The sequence below is a fragment of the Cynocephalus volans genome, chromosome 9 (assembly GCF_027409185.1).
Source record: "Cynocephalus volans isolate mCynVol1 chromosome 9, mCynVol1.pri, whole genome shotgun sequence".
Lineage (NCBI taxonomy): Eukaryota > Metazoa > Chordata > Mammalia > Dermoptera > Cynocephalidae > Cynocephalus > Cynocephalus volans.
The window spans coordinates 18306908-18315818 of NC_084468.1; the positions used below are offsets into that span (position 1 = coordinate 18306908).

The 8911-nt window shown below is 37.4% G+C and overlaps 1 pseudogene; it reads left to right on the forward strand.

Moving 5' to 3' along the window:
* The first annotated feature begins 6824 nt into the window (after window positions 1-6824).
* On the forward strand, window positions 6825-7214 carry LOC134385677 (large ribosomal subunit protein eL31-like; annotated as a pseudogene).
* The last annotated feature ends 1697 nt before the right edge of the window (window positions 7215-8911 follow it).

Consider the following 8911-nt stretch of genomic DNA (forward strand, 5'->3'; position numbering starts at 1 on the left):
GTTTTCTTCTACAACCAGAGACCTGTTGACCTAGGGTAGATGGATTCTTAAATTCCAACATTCTCAGAAAGGAACTCAACAACCACTGATAGATTAAGAAGATATCTAATATTTACTGACTCCCCATTATATGCCCAACCCACATAGGGACTCTATATTGTAAACCTTATATCTCAAGGCCATGTTAGCCTGAAAAAAAAAAAAAAAATTGAAGTCATGATAAGAATTACCATATAGTATATCTGCCTCTGCCCTCACTGCCTCACATAGGATCTCTACACCACCTCTTTTAAACATGATTTGCAAATATTTCTGAGAGTTCTCTGGTATATCTCACACACATAATCCTCTCAGATACCACAAAGCATGTGCCAGTTTCTTTCTCTTTGTTCAAGTCTCTTCCTGATTTATGACTGATATTAGAGCTGCTGATAGTCACAAACTACATCTAAACCACTCCACTCTGCTAGTAGCACCAGGCTGGTTACACTCAAAGGTACATTTATTTAAAACCTCTTTTTTATAAACATTTGATGTATGTGTAAGTCAACTACATCTATAGCTTTGAACACCTACGACACTCTAATCAGAAATTAAAACTACATAGGTGGTTATTTAAGCATTTCAAATAGTGTTATCAAAATCTATATCTGAGGGTTTACGGGCAAAATAAACATTTGAACTATTTTTTTATTGAGTAAATTAAGGCCCAGTGCTACCTAGTTTGGTCACAGTCTTGAAATTTTTTGTTTGGTTTTGTTTGGTTTTTGTGGTCATTATGTTTTATATTTGCTTTGTTAGTGTAGCCCTCTCTCCTTAGGCTTCTGATTTGAGAACCTGGGCCTGAATAGAAGGGCACTGGAATGGCTGATCCCATGTAGTACTAGAAAACTCTCTTCGCCTCTGCCCCTGATTTTTTTTGTATTCAGTCTTTTATGCACTTTTACTCTGCCTTCCTTATAAGAGTTATTTTCCAGAAGAATCCTTGTTCTCTTAGACTATTAGACCACTGTTAGAACTTTTCTATAATGTCTACAAACATTACCCCATATGAACAGTTTCTATAGAGAGAAAAATAAAAACTTCTGTTTATTATAGAGTCCAAGCAACTAGTATTTCCCCAAAGCAGAATTTCTGTAGGAAAAGAAGGACTCTTGAGGTCAAAGTACTTTCAGGTAAATACCAAATTATGTTCAATAGAGTTTCCCCACTGAGATTTATTTTTGGAATTTGCCCTAATGTTCAACCTTGATAATGGACTTCCTGTTCATGGAGTTCTATACAGAAATACTTAAACTCATAGGTTAAACAACATGGCTCATCTTTTATTAGTATCAGTTTTACCAAGCTGTTTTTGTCAGGATGAAGCAAAGTATTTTTATAAAAATGTAACCATAAGTACACTATGGGGTAGAAAAAATAATTTGCTTGGGATTCTAACAGAAGACTTTGAAGAATTTTTTTTTTGTGGTCATCCATTTAGTGTAAGCCCCCAGACCTCTCTGGAAAATTGAGATAAGCACTAAAAAGCAGTATTGGCCATTGCCAACAAACATGAAAGAGGGCCTAAATATGAATCTTCCATATTTTTATTTTTAATTATTAATCCTTGGCGTTTGAAGTGAAGTATAAGGAAGGAAAGGTGAGATCACCAGTTTTAAAGAACAAAGGGACCACAAAAAGCAATATTATAATAAATGTAGCAAAGATGTCTAGTGAAGCCTGAATTGAACTGCATCATGATTCCTTGGTATATATTGTTACATCCATGTGTGTTTTAAACTAAATTACTGGAATTTTATTTAACATGTGAAAAATAAAACAATGGAAATTAATTTATAAATATATTTATAATATTTATAATAATATATCTGTTGCTAATATATCAGCTAAACTATGTTTTTATATGTAAAAGAATAAATTTTACCTTTTATAGGTATGGAAGTTTTTTTCACTATTCTAATTTTTCTGTAATTCCTTATGACAGATGGTTTCTGTATCTCCAAGTATTGTATATAGTCGTGACTGAATTTAATTAAGTGGAAAGAGGGTTATAAGATAGGAAAAAGGATTGCCTTAATATGCCAATTATTCTGCTTTCCTTAACTTTAATCCATATTCTAAGAGATGGTAATATTTTTCAGTTCAATCAATTGTCTTCAACAAACAACTGAAGTATCAACTAGTTCAGGTTTGGGTTATAAATAATCTACATAAACACTTTGATTTTCTCTATTGATTTTTTTTTTCAGACTTCTAATTACCCTTTAAGGTAGTTAAATGGTCAAATCCAACTACACCCATGAAAAAGTGAGCTTTATATAAACTGCTGGAGCAAAAGAGAAAATGAGTCCTACCTAGTAGGAAACTGTCAGCAATGCTTCCCTAAAACAACTGATAACAAGTTCCTAGACAAATGGCGATTGGTGTAGGCTCAATAAAAGCAGATCCCACAAAATGAGATGGTGTCCCTGTACTGACAAAGAGGATTCTGTCACTTTGTTCGAGACAGAAAACTAAAGCCATGCTGATCTTGGATGTCTATACCTAAGCATGAATATATTTAGCAGATAGTTTCCAAAACATTATGCTTTCTAAAATTATTGGCATTATCCTGCCCATATACTAAATTAATGCTAAATGCATTTTTAGAAGAGCAAGGGGATCAAACTTCAGTCAGAATCACACTTTCAGAAGAATTTAGGATGAAAAAAATCTCAGTTTAGGACCAGAAAGCCTGTATTCTAATCCTGACCCTTCTTCTTTCTGGCTTGCTAACCTTGGCCAAGTCACCAAGTAATTCTTTATTTGTAGAGAAGGAAACATCATAGTCATCTCCATGTTTCCTGGGAAGAATAAATGTGACAATGTGTGCAAGGTGCTTAGTAGAGCATGTGGCCCTCAGTACTTGCTCAGTTCATGGTAGCTCTCATCAGCATCTGAGACACAGAGAGCTAGCTGACATTTCTACAAGCACTTGTCTCAGTTCTTTGGGCAGTTAGAAACTTGTGCTCTGGAAGCTCTGATCATTTGATAACTTCACTTAGCATAATTATTTAACTTGCCTCAGAGCCAACATCTAATGAGCACATGATAAACCTGACTCTTATTCTGTATGTGCTAATTGAGTTAACTCATTTAATATTAACATGAACCATAAGAAGTAGAAAAAAATATAATATATTATTTTACAGAGGAAAATAAAACTGACGTATAGGATGACTTCGTATTGAAAAATTAGTGGGACAAAGAGTCAGGATTGAAATGCAGGTAATCAAACATGTAAGTTTGTGTTCTTAATGCTACTCCACTGCCTCTCTTGCTGAGATGTAATGTCCTTAAGGGAAGGATAATTATGAATGTTTTATTCTGGCACCCTCTAAGCACTCAACATGGTGTCCTGGCATAACATGCATTTTGATCTTCAAGGATCTCCCAATTTATTCAAGGAAATTGAATGTGTAGAGATGGTAAAACATGATACCATTTATAAAGCCCCTACTCTGTTCCAGATATTGGGTTCAGGGCATTATTAAAGTCATTTAGTCTTCAAACTGACTTTGCATTGTAGATGTGCTTATCCTCAGATATCAGTTGGGCTTTCCAGTTATAACAGACTCCATTGTAGCATGTTTAAACAAAAATGCAATTGATTAAAGGTAGCTCTGAGAAATTCTGAGATAGCTGGAGCATCTTTTTTGGATGATCCTCAGTCAGGTCCAATACCCAACCACACCTCCAGGACTGCTGCTGGGAAAAGCACTACAGCTTGCATGATTGATGCTGGACATCTAAGACACTAACACTGCTGTCCTTGGAACCTGGTGGCTTTTCCACCACCCTTGCCAGAAAATGGATTCTTAGTCACATCTGTTTCCTCGCATTCAGTTGAAGTCTCATGACAGTGCATCTGACTGGTGGAAGCTTAACTCAGATGTCTGAGTGCTAGCTGCAAGGGAGTCTGGAAAATTTTGTTTATGAATTTAAATACAGAGAAGTAAGACTTGTCTTGTCAGGTGGGGAATTCCACAATTGCTGGAAAGGTATTTAAAAAGTTCTAGGCAAGATAAATATCCACTACCCTTCCAGTTTACAGATTAGGTTAGACAATTTAACTCAGAGGTTAGACAATTTATTCTACATCATAAAAACTGTAAGCAGCAGACTAAGCATATAGATGCAGAACTGTCTATCTCTGGGGTATTGTTCCATCACATCAGGCTGTATCCTCATAAAAACAAAGAATGAGACAATATTTCTGAGAGGTCCCAACAGCCTACAGGATGGGAGTTCGGGGAAGGAAGAGATTCTTCTGGCTAGGGGGATCCTGCTAAGAAACATCATTTGCATGTCTTGTTAGAATCCTAATCACAAGAATGTAAGAAACCAAGTTTAGGGATTGTTTAATTCACATCCTTCTTTCCACAGAAGAGGAAACTGAGGCTCATATAAAACAATTGCTCTGCCCAAGGCCATAGCCTCTTAGTGGAGAGTAGCTTAAAACCCAAGCCTGTGACACTAGCCCTAGTACTCTCTTCAGCAAGCTGCTGACCCCAGCTGAATGAGTTCACCTCCTAAATCACATCTCCAGCAGGATTGTTGAATAGACTTTTCTTTGAATTGATAAGCAGAGAGAGAAAGAAAGTCACATGCTGCCGCCAAAGCAAAGAAGAAAGGCTTTTATTTTGTATTTGGCTTTTCATAGAATGCTTCTTGCACAGCTGTGCCCAAGTAGGTAAAATGCTCTTGCTTGTAACAGAGAGCTTTTCTTGTCTCTACACTCCCCACTACTTTTCTGCTAATGCCCAGTATAGAAGGCAAGGAAAGAAAAGGTCACCTGCATTTCTCCTTATGGGGTACTGATGTCTTTAAGTGCACACAGGCCTGTCACAGAAAATGTAAATGTCAAATCACACCCTTATAACTCTTGGTTGGCAGTTAGTTGAGTGGCTCCATTGTCCAGAAAATGGGTCCACTCAATTTTTGCCTCTTATTTGAATGCCCAGTCAACAAAACTGGAGAAGAAAATAATGGAAAGGTTGGCCTCTCAGTGTTCTGAACAGAGTGTCAATAGAGGTCTGTCTTTTCTGGCTGTAGTACTGAAAAAGCTTCTGAGAAAAAGTGTGGTATTTCAGAAAAAACAAGGGGTAAGAAGACAGTCTTGTGGTTGAGCACAGCTTATCCCCTGCTGTTGCATGACCTCAGAAAAAGCACTTAACATTTCTGAGACTCAGTTGTTTTCTCTGCAAAAGGAGGATGATAAATTTGTAGGGGATTAGAAATAATGTAGGTACCTGACATATACTAGGGGCTTGTTATATATGAGGAATTATTAGTTTTACTCTTTATTTCATTTACTCCTTTGACCAAAGCTGATCTTATTTGATGAGGTCTCACTGGCTGTCTGATACTTCATATTTGTATAATGCAATGTATAAACATGCATTAGTAACAGTAACCTATGGAATTTTCAACATCCTCCTGAAGATATAATTTTTTTACCTCTTTTTTACAGATGAATTGATGAGTCAACAGACTGGTGACCAAGATGACCTTAATGTCCTTTTCATCTCCACTAAAGTTTAGACAGATTTCTTCCTCACTGGAAGCCCCTGGACTCCCTTTTATTAGAGTATTCACTTTAGAAAAGTTGCACTTCTAAATTCTTTCTCTGACCCTTTGAGATGTGAATATTCTACAACCCAGAAATGTCTTTCTCATGGTCTTGGGACTCAATCTTTCAAATGTAGTAGTAGAAGATTAGTAAACTATCTCCCTATTTCTATGGGAGGGTAGGAGGCCAACTTGGAAAATCAACAATTAGCAAACACAGATGGCCTAATCACATTGACCAACTACCCCCCTACTCTCTTCCAGTACTTTTCCATTAGCTAACCCTAGACTTTAAAACTCTTCCCATGTTTTTTTTTTTCTTCCAGAAGAGTTGAGCTTAGTCTCTCTCCCCTATTGTAATAGTCTTGATCTCTATTGAAACAGTCTTGAATAAAGCCTTCCTTTAACTTGTCTGGTGTAATCTCTTTTATACTGGCCCCAAATCACCCAATTATACAAAGCAAAGCTGGGACTGGCATTCAGATCACCTGTGCTTCTTTCATGTGGATTTGAGTTGGGATTGAAAACTAAAACTATAGTCTGAATTCTTATCCCAAAAAGGGCACTACTCTACAATTGTAATCTATCTCAAACGGCTTTGGTTTTCTCTTCTGATAAGTGAGGAAAATGGACTAGACTCCTGTCTCCCAGGTGGATTTGACAAATCCCTGACATGCCTCACTCAATGGACCAGGGAAGAGAGGACCAAAAGCAGCCTCAGTGGGGGTTCCAAGATTATTTACACTTAATAAATAAAGTAAATTGGAGTTGTGTGTTGACCTCATTTGAAAAGAGTGGGTGTGGCTATAGGTGAAAAAAAAAAATCTTTGGGTTCTGACAATGATATGGGCTTTTCTAGTTCTAGCAGTTAGAGGCACTTTCCAAAACTTAAGCTCCCTCCTAGGACATCAGAACAAATACAGCACTTCTCTATTTCCCTCAGGATCTAGCTATCTCATATATTCACTTAGTGCTCTTGCTGATAAACATGCATTCAGTGAGTAGATACTCCTCAGATAATACCTACTATTTTCATTTTCATTTTGGGGGATAATTTCTAAATAACAAAGAAAAAAATTACTTCTTTTGTGGTAATTCTAGATCCCTGGACCAGGATGACGAGTGCAACTGGCTTATTCAATCAAGAGTTACTGTGTGCCTACTATATTGTGTGAGATTTCAGTAAAGAGTTACAAAAAAAGCCTCCTTTCTAACTTGGGCCCAACAGGATGGCTCCTGCAAAGAAGGGTGGCAAGAAGAAGAAAGAAGGGTGGCTGCCATCAACGAGGTGGTGACCCAAGAATACACCATCAACATTCACAAGCGTATCCATGCAGTGGGTTTCAAGAAGCGTGCTCCTCAGGCACTCAGAGAGATCTGGAAATTTGCCATGAAGGAGATGGGGACTCCAGATGTGTGCATTGATACCAGGCTCAACAAAGCTGTCTGGGCCAAAGGAATAAGGAACGGCCCCATACCGTGTCCATGTGTGGTTGTCCAGAAAATGTAACGAAGATGAAGATTCACCAAACAAGCTCTACACTTTGGTTACGTATGTACCTGTTACTACCTTCAAAAATATGCACAGTCAATGTGGATGAGAACTAACTGCTGATTGTCAAATAAAGTTAGATAACCCCCCCCCAAAAAAGAGGCCCCTGACCTCATGAAGAATACAATCTAGTGGAAGAGATTTGCACTTTAGAATTCTAAATTTAAAAATGTAAAACTCCTGACTGTGTTTTTTTGGAGTTCCAATTCTGTAGGAATCCTTTAAGTACAAACTGTGCTCCAGGTGTCTTATCGGACCACGCATTAAGGGTAACAGAGGATTATGAGATTCCCAAGGGCAACGTAGGTTATGTTTATTTATCTTTATCTCTCGTCTCCCTGATTCTCTACCTCACATGCACCTTGTACTTAACAGGGTTAAAACAAGGCAGTTAAAGGTATGAGTGAATACTTAAAAACTACTTCCTGCATTAAAATTTTAGCACATCCAAATAGCAAATTTTAAACGAAGTTTCCCATAATTTCTCCCCCACATTTCACTGGTTATTATAATTTTCCAAATTAAATTTAGCATTCAACTGTTAACTTTGGCTTGAGCAGGACCTGTCTATTAGCATGCCCCAGGCAGGCTTATCAAAAACATCTTTTCACTACTAAGGCCTCAACCTACTTCAGCTACAAATCTCTGTGGACTTACTTAGCATAAGACACTATCATTTCCATCTTCATTACAACATATTTTAATTATCTGCCTTAGAAATAAGATTCTACCTCTTAATGAAAGTGGTTAGTCTGGGGGCTCCAAAGGGCATGAGGCAGTTTCAAGGCTTAATTCTGGTTATATGGGCAATTATACAGTAGCAAATATGCTTGCAAGTCAGTACAAGTTCTTTCACCCATTTCTCAAGTTGGAAGACATAAATATTGATTGGAATGAAGATTTTATTGTTGCTGTGTTACTTCCTGTCTACAGCATTTTTTTTTTTCACATTTGAGAATGGTGCTTCCAGGTGTCACTTGGTGGCATCTAATGTCAGTTCCCTTATTGCTCCTGGAATTCATGTGAGGGGAGCAGATTTATATACCTAAGTTTACTTCCAGGTGTGGTAACCATGTGTCCTTAATAGTTATTTAAGCCCTATGCGCTTCCTTTCCTCTTCTGTAGACCTATTTTTCAGGATCGGTGATGATATTAAATGAAATAATGCACCTAATATCTTAAGTCTGATTCTTAGCATGTGACCAGTGCAAATGTTAGAATTAATATTACTTTGCTCCCTTTTCCCTTCCAAAAATGGCTATTCTAAATTTTTACCTCCTCACATCCTCACCTGCATTCCTAACCTCCCATTCTCTTCAGAGGAACCTATTTACTGTGTCACTCAGGAAAGGAGTTATCAGAGGAGGACTCCCTCTGGTTTTCTGTCTTCCAACACCTCACATCTATATTTTCTACCATCTTTCATTCTTCCTTTCTATCTTACAGGTAGGTCACAGTCCCTTTTAAGACTAATTTCTCATCTGGGATTTTCCCAGTTCCTCTGGACCTTTTTCCAGACCCTGCTCTGCTATTTTCTCTCCTTTTTTTTTAACCATAGCCTCTAAATTTCTGTTCACTTGGATTCATTTCCATCAACTTCAAAAGTAGTTTTGGCTATTGTCTTGGTTCATACATGCAGCTATAACAGAACGTCATAGACTGAGTGGCTTAAAAACAATAGAAATTTACTCTTCACAGTTCTGGAGGCTGAGAAGTTCAAGATCAAGGTGCCAGCAGATTTGGTTT